General features: G+C 43.4%; 1 pseudogene; it reads left to right on the top strand.

Annotated features, from left to right (window-relative positions):
- LOC139540888 (xyloside xylosyltransferase 1-like) overlaps positions 1 to 16,565 on the top strand; it is a 59,525-nt pseudogene that overhangs the window by 2,409 nt on the left and 40,551 nt on the right.

Genomic DNA, 16,565 nt, shown 5'->3' with positions numbered 1-16,565 from the left:
ATGCTCATTACAGCAGCTCTGACCCACACTCACACGCGCATGTGTAAGTTACTCTCACTCTAACAAGTGAGTGTATATGCTTGTGTGTGGCCTTGTTGACAGAGTAGCCCATATGAACTGAAGGAAAATCGTTGTTTCTGTTGTTATTGCCCGGTCCCATGGGTGTTGCCCACATTGCTTATGATTTGTTAGGCAGTAGGTACAAGCATGGGACAGGACAATGGGCTTTCCACCATCCCTGTGGTTGCTCGTACTGCAGGCTCTCATGACGTAGAGGGGTGACAGTCGGTGACCCTAGTCCCCCTGTTCAGTGGACTGGAGTCAGCGAAGCCAGCCAGGAAAAGCTGAAAGGAAGCTTTTCTCAATGTGGGCTTCCCTTCTCAAACCAGTGCAGAACCAAATACCTGCCCAAATTAAATTCTTATTAACTTGCTTGTATCTAACCCTTTGATTCCTGTGTTTTTGTATGTTTTATTTTGACTGTACTGTATCCTGTTAATGTGAGCTAGGCTACGTATTTAGGCCTATACTGAAATGGCTGTTTTCAATTGAAAACATTCTTCTCAACAATGCGGAAGTTTGACTCAGATTTGGAAAGGAAACTGTTATTCTCTACCCAACAAGGTGACTGGAAATGTCACCTTTTTTGTTTTTCTCACTTGTGAGTCACTCACAATGGAAAATTAGCCTTGCTTAGACTGAGTATTTTATTCTTCTTACTATATTCTGTCTTGTTTGCTAGCGTATAACCCAATTGTTATGAAGGACATTTAAACTGAAAACCACTTTTGTAGCCAACTTTGTAGCCTAATTATGGATGGAATTGTGACTTATCAATATAGTGTTGGCTTAGCAAAATGTTCTCACTCTCTGTTTTTGTTAGACACATTGTAGCCTCACATGAGTCATGATCATGTAGTGAGTTACGCTATAATGCTAGAACTAGTAGAGATAATGGGATAATTATGTGGTGCCATGGTCTCAGGCCTTAGTGGTTTTTCAGATAATCAGCATGCTGCAGACAGACTGACAACCAGCTGCCCCTGTGCTAATGTCCCATAGGGTTTAATACAGAGTGGCCTTTTTTAATTTGATAAAGCTCCCCTCTCCTCAAGTAAGTAATTATCCCAGTGGTTTGTGCGTAAAGGAGGCTTAACCTCTCCTCTGTTGGCTGTCATGTACTTAGTCAACTATCCAACTCAGAACATGCTCTTCTTATTGGCTTTAGTAAGCAATTGGATTTAGTTGTACTCAGTGGCATTAGTAAGCAACTTGGTTCAGTCTGCATTGTTCGGTTTAGATTCAACGTTTTCTTGATTGAATTTATACTGAACAAAAATATAAACGCAACATTCAACAATTTCATTTATTTTACTGAGTTAGTTCATATGAGGAAACGAGTCAATTGAAATAAATCCATTAGGCACTAATCTATGGATTTCACATGACTGGGAATACAGATATGCATCTGTTGGCCACAAATACCTTAAAGAAAATGAGCCTCAGGATCCCGTCACAATATTTTTGTGCATTCAAATTGCAATCAAAAAATGCAATTGTGTTTGTTGTCTGTAGCTTATGCCTGCCCATGCCATAATCCCTCTACCACCATGGGGCACTCTGTTCACAACGTTGACATCTGCAAACCGATTGCCCACACAACGCCATACACATGGTCTGCGGTTGTGAGGCCGGTTGGACATACTGCCAAATTCTCTAAAACAACGTTGTAGGCGGCTCATCGTAGAGCCATTAATATTCAGCTCTGATGGATATTCTTGCAGTCAGCATGCCAATTGCACGCTCGCTCAACTTGAGACATCTGTGGCAGAATCCAAGATGGCGTAGCAGTCGGATGTGTCTTTGTCCTGTCTGTCCCGTGTAAATAGTATTCGTATTTTTCGTATACATTTCGTATATATTTTAATTTCACTTTCCATCTAGGAACTGAATATACATTCCTACATTCCGCCTCACCCAATGTGGTACGGACCTGCTATTTTTTTTTTTATACTTTAGAACCGTAACCCCAATCAGAAGCTAGCCAGATAACTAGCTAGTAGTCAGTTAGCCACTGCTGCGGTCTTCGCCCTTAACTCGGACACAGCCAGCTTCAATACCGGGCCAATACCTGCCAGTCTGCAAGCGCGATATCAACCCAGAGCATATAGGACTGCTTTTTCTCTACCACATCACCGGATTCCTGACGCAAGCTCTGGACAATTACACCGTATTATCACAGCTAGCTAGCTGCAACCGAGTGGCTACTACTGGCTAACACCTCTGTCCCGAAGCAAGCACCAGTTAGCCTTGAGCTAGCCTCGAGCTAGGCCCATCTGCCGGCTAGCCGAAGAGGTCTACCAGCGAATTCTTGGGCTACAATACCTCTTTTGCCAATTGGACTGGACCTTTTTTTTGCCGACACAGAGCCCTGCCAATCCATCACAACTGGTCTAAATCAGCTACAAGCTAATTTAGCCATTTTTTTGCCGCTGCTAGTAGCTTTTACCTTCTGCACAGACACCAGCCCTGTTATTAGCCTGGATATTACTCACCAATTTACCAGCATCGGACTGTCTCTCGACAACAACGCCGGATTCCTGCCGTAATCCCTGAGCCACTACTTCTGATCCTCACAGCTAGCTTGCCGCTAGCGCAGTTAGCGCCACTGCCACGAAGCTAGCACCAGTTAGCAAACACAATTCTACAATTCACAACCTCTCTTTCGCCATTCGGCTTGGATTCTCTGGATTCTCTGTCGACACGACCACGTCTGAGCAGACCCCCTCCGTCTGAGCAGACCACCCCCCGGGCTACTAACTTTAAACGCCGCGTGCTAGCTTAGTGGAGGCCTCCCTGCTCCATCTACGGCTGCCCCCTGGACACTATGATCACTTGGCTACATAGCTGATGCATGCTTGACTGTCCATTAATTCACGGTACTCCATTCTGTTTATTTGTGTTTTATCTGTCGGCTCTGTGCTTTAACTCAGGATCTGTGTGTAGTTAATCCGACCCTCTCTGCCTAGGCGTCGCCATTTTTACCTGTTGTTGCTGTGTTAGACTAGCACCCTGTTATTGCTGCTGTTATCTTACCTGTTGTTTTAGCTAGCTCTCCCAATCAAGACCTGCAATCACTTTATGCCTTATTGTATGTCTCTCTCAAATATCAATATGCCTTGCATACTGTTGTTCAGGCTAGTTTTCATTATCATTGTTTTGGTTTGCAATGGACCCTGTAGTTCCACTCTCCGTACCTCTGATACCCCCTTTGTCCCACCCCCCACACATGCGGTGACCTCACCCATTGAGACCAGCATGTCCAGAGATACAACCTCTCTTATCATCACCCAGTGCCTGGGCTTGCCTCCGCTGTACCCGCGCCCCTCCATACCCCTGTCTGCACATTATGCCCAGAATCTATTCTACCACGCCCATAAATCTGCTCCTTTTATTCTTTGTCCCCAACGCTCTAGGCGACCAGTTTTGATAGCCTTTAGCCGCACCCTCATCCTACTACTCCTCTGTTCCTCGGGTGATGTGGAGGTAAACCCAGGCCCTGCATGTCCCCAGTCACCCTCATTTGTTGACTTCTGTGATCGAAAAAGCCTTGGCCTCATGCATGTCAACATCAGAAGCCTCCTCCCTAAGTTTGCCTTACTCACGCTTTAGCACACTCTGCCAATCCTGATGTCCTTGCCGTGTCCGAATCCTGGCTTAGGAAGGCCACCAAAAATTCTGAGATTTCCATACCCAACTATAACACTTTCCGTCAAGATAGAACTGCCAAAGGGGGAGGAGTTGCAATCTACTGCAGAGATAGCCTGCAAAGTTCTGTCATACTTTCCAGGTCTATGCCCAAACAGTTCGAACTTCTAATTTTAAAAATTAATCTCTCCAGAAATAAGTCTCTCACTGTTGCCGCCTGCTACCGACCCCCCTCAGCTCCCAGCTGTGCCCTGGACACCATCTGTGAATTGATCGCTCCCCATCTAGCTTCAGAGTTTGTTCTGTTAGGTGACCTAAACTGGGATATGCTTAACACCCCGGCAGTCCTACAATCCAAGCTTGATGCCCTCAATCTCACACAAATCATCAAGGAACCCACCAGGTACAACCCTAAATCCGTAAACATGGGCACCCTAATAGACATTATCCTGACCAACCTGCCCTCCAAATACACCTCTGCTGTCTTCAATCAAGATCTCAGCGATCACTGCCTCATTGCCTGTATCCGCCACGGGTCCGCGGTCAAACGACCACCCCTCATCACTGTCAAACGCTCCCTAAAACACTTCTGCGAGCAGGCCTTTCTAATCGACCTGGCCCGGGTACCCTGGAAGGATATTGACCTCATCCCGTCAGTTGAGGATGCCTGGTCATTCTTTAAATGTTACTTCCTCACCATATTAGACAAGCATGCTCCGTTCAAAAAATGCAGAACCAAGAACAGATATAGCCCTTGGTTCACTCCAGACCTGATTGCCCTCGACCAGCACAAAAACATCCTGTGGCGAACTGCAATAGCATCGAAGAGCCCCCGCGATATGCAACTGTTCAGGGAAGTCAGGAACCAATACACGCAGTCAGTCAGGAAAGCAAAGGCCAGCTTTTTCAAGCAGAAATTCGCATCCTGTAGCTCTAACTCCAAAAAGTTCTGGGATACTGTAAAGTCCATGGAGAACAAGAGCACCTCTTCCCAGCTGCCCACTGCACTGAGGCTAGGTAACACGGTCACCACCGATAAATCCGTGATAATCGAAGACTTCAACAAGCATTTCTCAATGGCTGGCCATGCCTTCCTCCTGGCGACTCCAACCTTGGCCAACAGCCCCGCCCCCCCCGCTGCTACTCGCCCAAGCCTCCCCAGCTTCTCCTTTACCCAAATCCAGATAGCAGATGTTCTGAAAGAGCTGGAAAACCTGGACCCATACAAATCAGCTGGGCTTGACAATCTGGACCCCCTATTTCTGAAACTGTCCGCCATTGTCCACCCCCTATTACCAGCCTGTTCAACCTCTCCTTCGTATCATCTGAGATCCCCAAGGATTGGAAAGCTGCCGCGGTCATCCCCCTCTTCAAAGGGGGAGACACCCTGGACCCAAACTGTTACAGACCTATATCCATCCTGCCCTGCCTATCTAAGGTCTTCGAAAGCCAAGTCAACAAACAGATCACTGACCATCTCGAATCCCACCGTACCTTCTCCGCTGTGCAATCCGGTTTCCGAGCCGGTTACGGGTGCACCTCAGCCACGCTCAAGGTACTAAACGATATCATAACCGCCATCGATAAAAGACATTACTGTGCAGCCGTCTTCATCGACCTGGCCAAGGCTTTCGACTCTGTCAATCACCATATTCTTTTTTTTTTATTTATTTATTTATTTATTTATTTATTTATTTATTTTTATTTTTTTTATAAATTTTATCCCCTTTTCTCCCCAATTTTTGTGGTATCCAATCGCTAGTAATTACTATCTTGTCTCATCGCTACAACTCCCGTACGGGCTCGGGAGAGACGAAGGTCGAAAGTCATGCGTCCTCCGAAGCACAACCCAACCTAGCCGCACTGCTTCTTAACACAGCGCGCCTCCAACCCGGAAGCCAGCCGCACCAATGTGTCGGAGGAAACACCGTGCACCCGCCCCCTCGGTTAGCGCGCACTGCGCCCGGCCCGCCACAGGAGTCGCTGGAGCGCGATGAGACAAGGATATCCCTACCGGCCAAACCCTCCCTAACCCGGACGACGCTAAGCCAATTGTGCGTCGCCCCACGGACCTCCCGGTCGCGGCCGGCTGCGCCACCCGGGAGGCGAATCACCATATTCTTATCGGCAGACTCAGTAGCCTCGGTTTTTCTAATGACTGCCTTGCCTGGTTCACCAACTACTTTGCAGACAGAGTTCAGTGTGTCAAATCGGAGGGCATGTTGTCCGGTCCTCTGGCAGTCTCTATGGGGGTACCACAGGGTTCAATTCTCGGGCCGACTCTTTTCTCTGTATACATCAATGATGTTGCTCTTGCTGCGGGCGATTCCCTGATCCACCTCTACGCAGACGACACCATTCTATATACTTCCGGCCCTTCCTTGGACACTGTGCTATCTAACCTCCAAACGAGCTTCAATGCCATACAACACTCCTTCCGTGGCCTCCAACTGCTCTTAAACGCTAGTAAAACCAAATGCATGCTTTTCAACCGTTCGCTGCCTGCACCCGCACGCCCGACTAGCATCACCACCCTGGACGGTTCCGACCTAGAATATGTGGACATCTATAAGTACCTAGGTGTCTGGCTAGACTGCAAACTCTCCTTCCAGACTCATATCAAACATCTCCAATCCAAAATCAAATCAAGAATCGGCTTTCTATTCCGCAACAAAGCCTCCTTCACTCACGCCGCCAAACTTACCCTAGTAAAACTGACTATCCTACCGATCCTCGACTTCGGCGATGTCATCTACAAAATAGCTTCCAACACTCTACTCAGCAAACTGGATGCAGTTTATCACAGTGCCATTCGTTTTGTTACTAAAGCACCTTATACGACCCACCACTGCGACCTGTATGCCCTAGTCGGCTGGCCCTCGCTACATGTTCGTCGTCAGACCCACTGGCTCCAGGTCATCTACAAGGCTATGCTAGGTAAAGTGCCGCCTTATCTCAGTTCACTGGTCACGATGGCTACACCCACCCGCAGCACGCGCTCCAGCAGGTGTATCTCACTGATCATCCCTAAAGCTAAAACCTCATTTGGACGCCTTTCCTTCCAGTTCTCTGCTGCCTGCGACTGGAACGAATTGCAAAAATCTCTGAAGTTGGAGACTTTTATCTCCCTCAACAACTTTAAAAATCTGCTATCCGAGCAGCTAACCGATCGCTGCAGCTGTACATAGTCCATCTGTAAACTACCCACCCAATTTACCTACCTCACCCCCCATACTGCTTTTATTTATTTACTTTTCTGCTCTTTTGCACACCAGTATCTCTTCTTGCACATGATCATCTGATGATTTATCACTCCAGTGTTAATCTGCTAAATTGTAATTATTCGATTTATTGCCTACCTCATGCCTTTTGCACACATTGTATATAGATTCTCTTTTTTTCTACCATGTTATTGACTTGTTTATTGTTTACTCCATGTGTAACTCTGTGTTGTCTGTTCACACTGCTATGCTTTATCTTGGCCAGGTCGCAGTTGCAAATGAGAACTTGTTCTCAACTAGCCTACCTGGTTAAATAAAGGTGAAATAAAAAATAAAATAAAATTGTGTGACAAAATTGCACCTTTTTAGCACAAGGTACACATGTGTAATGATCATGCTGTTTAATCAGCTTCTTGATATGCCACACCTCTCAGATGGATGGATTATCTTGGCAAAGGAGAAATGCTCACTAACAGGGATGTAAACAAATTTGTGCACAAAATTTGAGAGAAATAAGCTTTTTGTGCGTATGAAACATTTATGGGATCTTTTTATTTCAGCTTATGAAACATGGGACCAACACTCTACATGTTGCGTTTTATATTTTTGTTCGGTGTATAATCACAATGACAATCATAGACAGACTATTTTATGTTCGGTGAGTCTATTCTCTCCTGCTCCACTTTGCCTACCCTTTCCTTTATGTTCTATAGTCGAAATAGAATATAAGTTGTAATTTGGTTCAGTACACCTGAGGAATATAAGAGTATTCCTGTATTAGGCTATTTAGTACATGTGGTTTGCCCTGTCTTGTTTACGATCTGAATTATTCATACATAGCTCTTAAAAAAAGAACGTAATCTATTAAATATACAAGCAAAATCTAGAAATAAACATCATATAAATGTTTAATTTGCTGCTCTCATTCCCGCATTTTCTAAATCGAGGCGCTCTCAGCTGCAAGTCATTTGGGAAAGGCAAAATCAGCACAACATTCAGATTTCACCCAGTTAGCTTTAGAAGATTTATTTGATTAAAACTACAATTATTGTGATGATGGTCTTTTAATTGCACCGTGGTTAGTGGGTAGTCTATGGGCTAACGTAACAGTTAGCTGTTTCCAAAGCTAGGCTTACGTGCTGTTCCACAATACAATCTCCAGGGCTATTTTTATTGCTAGACGTAGGGGAGGCTTATCTTAATCAGTTATGGAACATTAAATTATGTCTGCATGTCCAAATCACACATCTGCTTTTAAATATGTCTAATCCCCACCTTTACCACACACAGTCACTCTCTCGCTCTCACACACACACACATCTTTAATGCAGTAGCATTTAACCGAGACACAATCTGGAACATATTTGTTTCTGCAGTAATAAATTACTGCAAAATCCTCTTTCATTAATCTGGAGGGAGATCCACATAATCTGACTGGGGAGTGGGGACCGCTGGAGCCAAATCCCTGCCCTGCACCGTGGGATTAGGCCCACTGGGGGCAGCAGGGTTTCATGGGCTGGGAAAGTGACCTGGAGAGGAGGGGAAGTGGGACAGGGGGATCTTTGTTTGAAAGTAATGAACCCTTATGCCCATCCTGATTTTGCCCATGACATTATTATTCTAATCGCATGTGTCTTGTGCAATTGACAATATCAAGTCGGAATGACTTGACTGTCTGAATGAGATGTTTCTCATATGACTGACTGCCCTCATTTTTGTGTGTTGTGGTGAAGGTGGTGTTCCACGACGTGGGGGTCCTGAGCCAGAAGCTCTTCCCCATCGTGGAGGCCATGCAGAAGCACTTCAGTGCCGGCTCCGGGGCCTACTACAGCGACGCCTTCTTTTTCCTGTCCGTGGCCATGCACCACATCCTGTCCACAGGTAAGGGCTGCCTTAGTTACAAAGATAAATATGAATGTGTAACTTTTTCATAGGTTTTTACAGTATGTCCAACTCCACAGTTAATGCCATCAGAAGATGTCTTGGTGGGTTGACATGTTTTTGACCATTACTGTTTAAAACTATGAAGTTCAGTCTTCCACAATATACCAAATGGGTGTTTTTTTTGCTCCCACACTCTATCAGATGTTTACTGCTATTTATTTATTATTTTTTGGGGGATGACTCACAAAGTGCCCCAAAGTACACCCCAAGGTGACCAGCTCAATCTAAAGTTATGTGCTTGGTGGATGACTAATCTAGCCCGGGTGCCAGTCTGTTTCGGCTCTCTTATGGAATGCTCATGCAAAACAGTTTTGGCATGACAATGGAGTGGGCAAAAGCACAAACAGATCTGGGACCAGACTATGACTAATCAATGTTAATGTATTCTAACGGAGTCAGAGTCCCAGAAGGCTGTGTGGAGTAGACAGCTAGCCTCAAAATAACACCTTCCTGTCTGTCTGTCTCTGCACACTATCTTGTTTCCTCAACCTGTCTCTCTCTAACACTCAGTGAGCCATGATTAGTGAGTGTGCACTAATAGGGCTCTCAATGGGAGACTGAGGAGTGTTTCATTCTCTCACACATGCATACTCTTTCATGCTCAAATACACTCATGCATTCTCTCATTCACACCCATACACTCTCCCTCTTACATAATCAAACCGTACACTGTTTCTTACACTTACATTCAGTCAAATGTATACACTCTCGTTTATTCTGTGTTGACTCACAGGATGCTTGGGGAGAACTGAGGGGAAGGGTGTTGAGGGTAGGGGTGGACACAGCTGGATAAAGGTGTATGCAAACTGCACCAAACATGTTAGTTAGATGTAAAATTGCGCGACTAAGATCTCCTCGTCAAAATTAATGACACATTTCTTGAGTTGTCTTTTTAAGGGAGTATGCGAGCACACTTGTTCGTTTTGCCTAGCCGAAGCAGGCGGTAGACTGGCAGGGGCCTGAAGGACACATGGCATGGAACGCTCTTCCAGGGAGGGAGGGAAGTGTTCTGTTCGATTGTCACATGACGCTTCAGTGTCCCTCCGTGTGAACTGATGATGGCAGTCCCCTCTGGTTGAGCACTTTTAACACCCTGCTGGAAGGACAGCATGGAGCGCCGCTCAGCCAGTAGAGCCAGTGGCCGGGCTTTTGGGGCCAAATTAGGGCTGGGAGATTATGGCCAAAATATCATATCACAATATACAGTACCAGTCAAAAATGTTGACACAAAAGTAGTAACCAAAATAGTGTTAAACAAATTAAAGTATATTTGAGATTGTTCAAAGTAGCCATCCTTTGCCTTGATGACAGCTTTGCACACTCTTGGCATTTATGGAATGATGATTTGGAATAATAAAAGTTAAACATTTGCTTTATGAGTTGTGCATGACCCTAGAGTTGAAACGCATACATTGTAAGTGATTTTCAATGGGGCTTTCTCCATTGTGATTTGTTTTATACCGTTCAATCAAACTTCAACCAAAGTTGATCTCATTTGAGATCATTTCGACACTGTCTTGTAGGGCTCCACGATATGGGCAAAAATTGATTTGACTTCTGATTTAGATCAAATCACTTGCGTGAAATGTTGGAATCATGGAAATACAATTATTTAATGTTTAAAAATGGTATACCGCCTTATACCGAATCAAAGCTCACTACACAACACCTTTATACACACAGTGGCCATACTATGACTCACTTTCATAAAAGAAGAGTGGGCATTGGAACATGAGTGTGTTGTGCTCCTTCCTTACAGCAATAAGGAAGCATTAGGAGTAGAAGAGTTCAATGAATGCTTTTCCAACAAGATGTTACATCCAGAGGTTATAAGATCACGGACAGTCAGTTGTCCATTTAAGTCGTAGCGAAACAAGGTTTCAGTGTAAAAATTACGTAAGCTGCCCTTTAGAAATGAATGCACCTGAATACCAAGAAATCCTGAATTCCTATAAGAACAACATCCAGGAGAAGATCTTAAGGTAGACAGACTTCACGGTCTGGTGGATGAGCGCTTTTCTTCAAGACTTAAGAACCGAAGTGTGTCATTCACACTAGACTGGTTAAAAATGCCTGGGCCTGGAGCGATGTGAAGAGGCCTGAAGAAAAAGTTAATTGCACACATGAAAACACACTCAAAGGAACCATACAAAGTCAACAGTCTGAGAGGGGAAGGAGTAGGATTGAATGCGCTGTGTTCCACTGTCTGAAGGGACCAGTTGTCACTCAGCTTTCAGTTCTGTGAGGCCAATTTACTGAAGAATCCGATCCATTTTCCAGAGGACTTTGAACATGGTTCTTCAGTTCAACGTTGGTGTTTGCCAAGCTGCTTGCCCCTTCAACTAGCAATTGAAGGCTAACCTGAGGTTGAATAGATGTTTTTCTGCCCGTCTAAATTGCAGAGGCGTGTGTGTGTTCTTGTGGCTTCTTTGTTTACTGTGTTCTGAGCTGCTTTCTCCGAAGATTGCTTTAGCGTCACCAAGTAGCTATTCCTCTGTCGGAGGAACTGTAATATCTGCAGGGGGCTGCTGGAATCTTCACTTGAAGATGGGCAGTTTGTGTGAATATGATAGTGTGTGTGGACCACTGGACATTATAGTTTCTGCACAGTTAAGTGCTAGCTAGAATTGACACAGATGTGAGGGGGAAGTGCATTTTGTATTTTATTTATCGTTTTGATGTTGATCATTTGTACGGAAATGTTCCAGCTATTTTGGAAGGATGTAGGTCTCTGTGGGGGCAATAGTTGAGTTTTGTTAGGTTTCCTCCCTCTCTTACCCTAACCAGAATGCTATGCACCCACCTGAGTAGCATGAGGGAATGCAAATGGGGAAAATGGCAACCTGGTTATTCCAGGACACAACAGTTTCATCATACAATGCAGTCAGTTGTCCAACGTTCAACTCCAAAGGGATACAATGAGGGATTGAACAACAGCCTAAAAATAAGTATCATACGCAGAACTCTCTCTTCAAAATAGACAAGGGGAAGTACACAATGGAAATATTTCTCACTATCTTCATTTAATGAAGCCCCTGAGTGATTCATTCTTTATAGATTATGAGTTTGCCTGTAAACTCCCAGGGGGGGTCTCCAACATGTTCTTACCTGACTGTCCCCCTGGCCTCAACCACACCTGGCCCCCTTCCTTTTCCACCTGGCCTTTTCAATAGAGCAAGAGAACGGAGTCTGTGTGAAGTACTTTGTTAGTGTGAAAGTGGTTGGGCAACAGATGGAGCTGTTTGAGGTGTCAGTTGTGCTGTTTTTCATCTATAATCAATATGATAGAAGACAGATGGAGCCTGTTTAGTACCTAGACAGTTGTTAGGCCTGGACAACTTTGACGGGATAGGGGGCCACAAAAAAGCTGAACTCCTCGTGAGGGGCCGTAGTTGCTCAAGGGTCTGCGTACCAACATCCATACCCCCCCCCCCCCCACACACACACATACTGCGAGCAAAACATTTTAGCGGCTCCCCTCTTGACAGTGGAGATAATTATTACGTTTTGCCGTGGGGCGGAGAGAAGATTTAGCAGTTTTATAACTAATTTCAGGCAGTTCTACACATTTTGCCATAATGTGAAGATAAATGTTTGCAGTTTTTAATATGCTATCCGAGTGAGACTGACTAACAAAATCAATGGGGGACCCCCGGACAGTAAATTGACCATGATTACTAAGTTAGTCTAGCGGCCAGCTAACTTACCAATCTAAAAAATGTTAGCTGACATAGGCTAATTGAGTGACTATCAGTGACTGACATAACAAAATAAATACTGCTGATGCACAACCAAATTTTGAATACACCTTGTGCATTCTACTATTTTAACTCGCAACAGTAAGTTGAGACCCCGACTGAGACCCATCCCCATTAAAAAAAAAAAGTTGCCCATAGCCCAGTGGCATGCTAAGTTGTTGTCCAAAGCAAGAGGGATTGGAGTGCAAATGGAAGGTAAATTAATCTTAAGTCTCATTTTACACAGGCTGCTCTGAAATTACTTCAGGTTTTTCTGGAAGATGGGATGAATGAGCCGTCGCTGGAGAACTTCAAGGAATTGCAGCACGGTCACGAGGCATTTCCATGGACGCAGGATTCGATTGCTTGTTCCAGCTATCGAATCCTACCCAACAGATCCATCAATACAGGCTGAGAGTCCTGGGAAATGGGCTGGACTGGGCTGTGTTGGGAAGCTGTGTGAATGACACCATTGGTCATGAATAAAGCCAGAGATTGTTTTCAATGTAGTATGAAATGTCTCTAGGCAGGCTCAAAACAGCCTGATCTGGAATGTTCACAGTGTCATGTGGCCGGTGTTTTTTTTCAGTACAACAAAGACAGACCGTTATAACAGAACGTCACAAAGCTATTTTTTTCTGGGGCTTTATGGCAGTTCGTATGAAGCTGTTCTTTAAGTGGACTTTAGTCTGTGCCATTCCACAGAGAAACTGTTAATCCATCAAAATGTTGTCTGCTCCAGTTATACTGAGTTTTAGATGGCTCCCAATGCACTGGTGATTAGAAAGTGTCATCATTGTAAGCATGACTCAACAGTGATCAATAATAGCTTATTTTATCTCGTACAGTGTACAGTGGTAGAGAGCAATGTGTGTGTGTGAGACAGGTCCTTCAGCTTGGCTTGTCTAGCAATTATCGACAGCCAATTTGACAGAGCTTGAAGAATTTTGAAAAGACGAATGGGCAATTGTTGCAAAATCCAGGTGTGGATAGCTCTTAGAGATTCAGAGCAGTAGTCGCTGCCAAAGGTGCTTCTACAAAGTATTGACTCAGGGATGTGAATACTAATGTCAATGAGATTTCAGTTTCAATACATTTGCAAAAATGTCTAAAAAAATGTTTTCACTTTGTCATTATGGGGTATTGTGTGTGATTTGTAATTCAGGCTGTAACAAGAACATTGGGAATAAACAAGGTGTATGAGAACTTTCAAAGTCCTTGTCCTCCTCCCAACTTTTATCTAGACCCACATCTTTTAGTTTTTTTGCAACAACAAAAAACACCCCCACACACATCACTAATCAGCACTAGATTATGTTTAGGAAGTGAGTGCAGGTCGATGACTCAACACAATTGTTGGAATATACTAAATGTTTATTTTTCATTCAGTCTGTCTGTCTTAAGCAGTATGTCCCCTAAGTCAGTGGTTCCCAAACTGTGGGGCCAGAGGGGTGCGTTTTTTTTTTTTTTTACCCTTTAGACCCCAGAAGAATTCTAGAATGTTGCTGTAGATTACTGAGAATTTAAGATTAAGCTTGTTTCCTCACACATTTCAAACACAGACATAGCTCAAAAACAAAGACCAAATTACAAATACAAGTTAACTTATATTAAATAGGTTGTGTTCTTTAAAACTGACATCACATTCATGTCAATAGAAATAACACCAATTTTGTCTTCCATTGTGTAAAGACACTCGCTGTCAATTTTTTTTAAACACCAGATCTGAACATAAATAAAACGGACTCCTACCACTTTTAAAACAACTCCAAAACCCCTGCTACTGTCACTTTAGGCCCAGGGTATGTGGTACAAGGGTGAATGGTGGGAATTGGGGCAGATGCCCTCCATGGAAATGTAGGCTACCCTCTCAGGTGTGCTCTCCTTCTGCTGCCTCCTCTCCCTCCATCTCTCCAATCATCTCATAACTGCGCATCCTCCATGCCTTCTGCTGCTGAACCCTGAGTCTCCATATCACTTCCCTCGCTTTCACTGACCTAGAGGAACAGACTAAGAGGGAGGGAGGGAATAGAATTTTGGTCAGGATCATTAACTACTGTGATTATTATTATTTGACCATGCTGGTCATTTATGAACATTTGAACATCTTGGCCATGTTCTGTTATAATCTCCACCCGGCACAGCCAGAAGAGGACTGGCCACCCCTCATAGCCTGGTTCTTCTCTAGGTTTCTTCCTAGGTTTTGGCCTTTCTAGGGAGTTTTTCCTAGCCACCGTGCTTCTACACCTGCATTGCTTGCTGTTTGGTGTTTTAGGCTGGGTTTCTGTACAGCACTTTGAGATATCAGCTGATGTACGAAGGGCTATATAAATTTGATTTGATCATCATCTCTTCCTTCCTGTCTTTCTCAACCATACACATATTCTCTTCCTAATAATCACCTCCTAGAGGTTTCCATAATAAATTGTATGATAGTTACACGCCTCCATTACACACACAGTAAACAGTATCATCATTTTCAAGCAATCAATTAAAATGATTTTATGAAGTTCGTACCGGCCAGATTGTTTCTCAGTTCACGGTGTGCATATGTATGACTAATGGATAATCCGACGGGATAGATTACACAGGAATATGTTCATAGATCGGCCAGATTATAACCAAAAAGGCAATATAGGATACACATACTTCAAGACCCATGGTCAGATTTATTTTTCATAGATGGTAAGAAGTCAAAGTATGTTGCACAACGGTTTACAGATTCAACACATCAACTAGAGGTCGACCGACTATGATTTTTCAACGCCTATACCGATTTATTGGAGGACCAAAAAAAGCCGATACCGATTAATCGGCCGATTTTTATATATTTTTTTTATTTTTATTTTTTATATTTTTTATATATATTTGTAATGAAGACAATTACAACAATACTGAATGAACATTTAATTTAACTTAATATAATACATCAATAAAATCAATTTGGTCTCAAATAAATAATGAAACATGTTCAATTTGGTTTAAATAATGCAAAAACAAAGTGTTGGAGAAGAAAGTAAAAGTGCAATATGTGCCATGTAAAAAAGCTAACGTCTAAGTTCCTTGCTCTGAAAATGAGAACATATGAAAGCTGGTGGTTCCTTTTAACATGAGTCTTCAATATTCCCAGGTAAGAAGTTTTAGGTTGTAGTTATTATAGAACTATTTCTCTCTATACCGTTTATTTCATATACCTTTGACTATTGGATGTTCTTATAGGCACTTTATTGCCAGCCTAATCTCGGGAGTTGATAGGCTTGAAGTCATAAACGGCGCAATGCTTGAAGCACAGAGAAGAGCTGCTGGTAAACGCAGGAAAGTGCTGTTTGAATGAATGCTTACGAGCCTGCTGCTGCCTACCACCGCTCAGTCAGACTGCTATATCAAATCATAGAATATAATAAACACACAAATACGAGCCTTAGGTCATTAATATGGTCAAATCAGGAAACTATAATTTCGAAAAAAGAACGTTTATTCTTTCAGTGAAATACGGAACCGTTACGTATTTTATCGAACGAGCGGCAACCCTAAGTCTAAATATTGCTGTTACATTGCACAACCTTCAATGTTATGTCATAATTATGTAAAATTCTGGCAAATTAATTACGGTCTTTGTTAGGAATAAATGGTCTTCACACAGTTCACAATGAGCCAGGCATCCCAAACTGCTGCATATACCCTGACTCTACTTGCACAGAACGCAAGAGAAGTGACACAATTTCCCTAGTTAAAAGAAATTCATGTTAGCAGGCAATATTAACTAAATATGCAGGTTTAAAAAAATGTACTTGTGTATTGATTTTAAGAAAGGCATTGATGTTTATGGTTAGGTACACATTGGTGCAACGACAGTGCTTTTTTTCACAAATGCGCTTGTTAAATCACCCGTTTGGCGAAGTAGGCTGTGATTTGATGATAAATTAACAGGCACCGCATTGATTATATGCAACGC

The sequence above is a fragment of the Salvelinus alpinus genome, chromosome 16, assembly GCF_045679555.1.
Source record: "Salvelinus alpinus chromosome 16, SLU_Salpinus.1, whole genome shotgun sequence".
In the NCBI taxonomy this organism is placed as follows: domain Eukaryota; kingdom Metazoa; phylum Chordata; class Actinopteri; order Salmoniformes; family Salmonidae; genus Salvelinus; species Salvelinus alpinus.
Note: the sequence above shows the minus strand (reverse complement) of the source record. Positions and strands in the feature narration are given on the sequence as shown.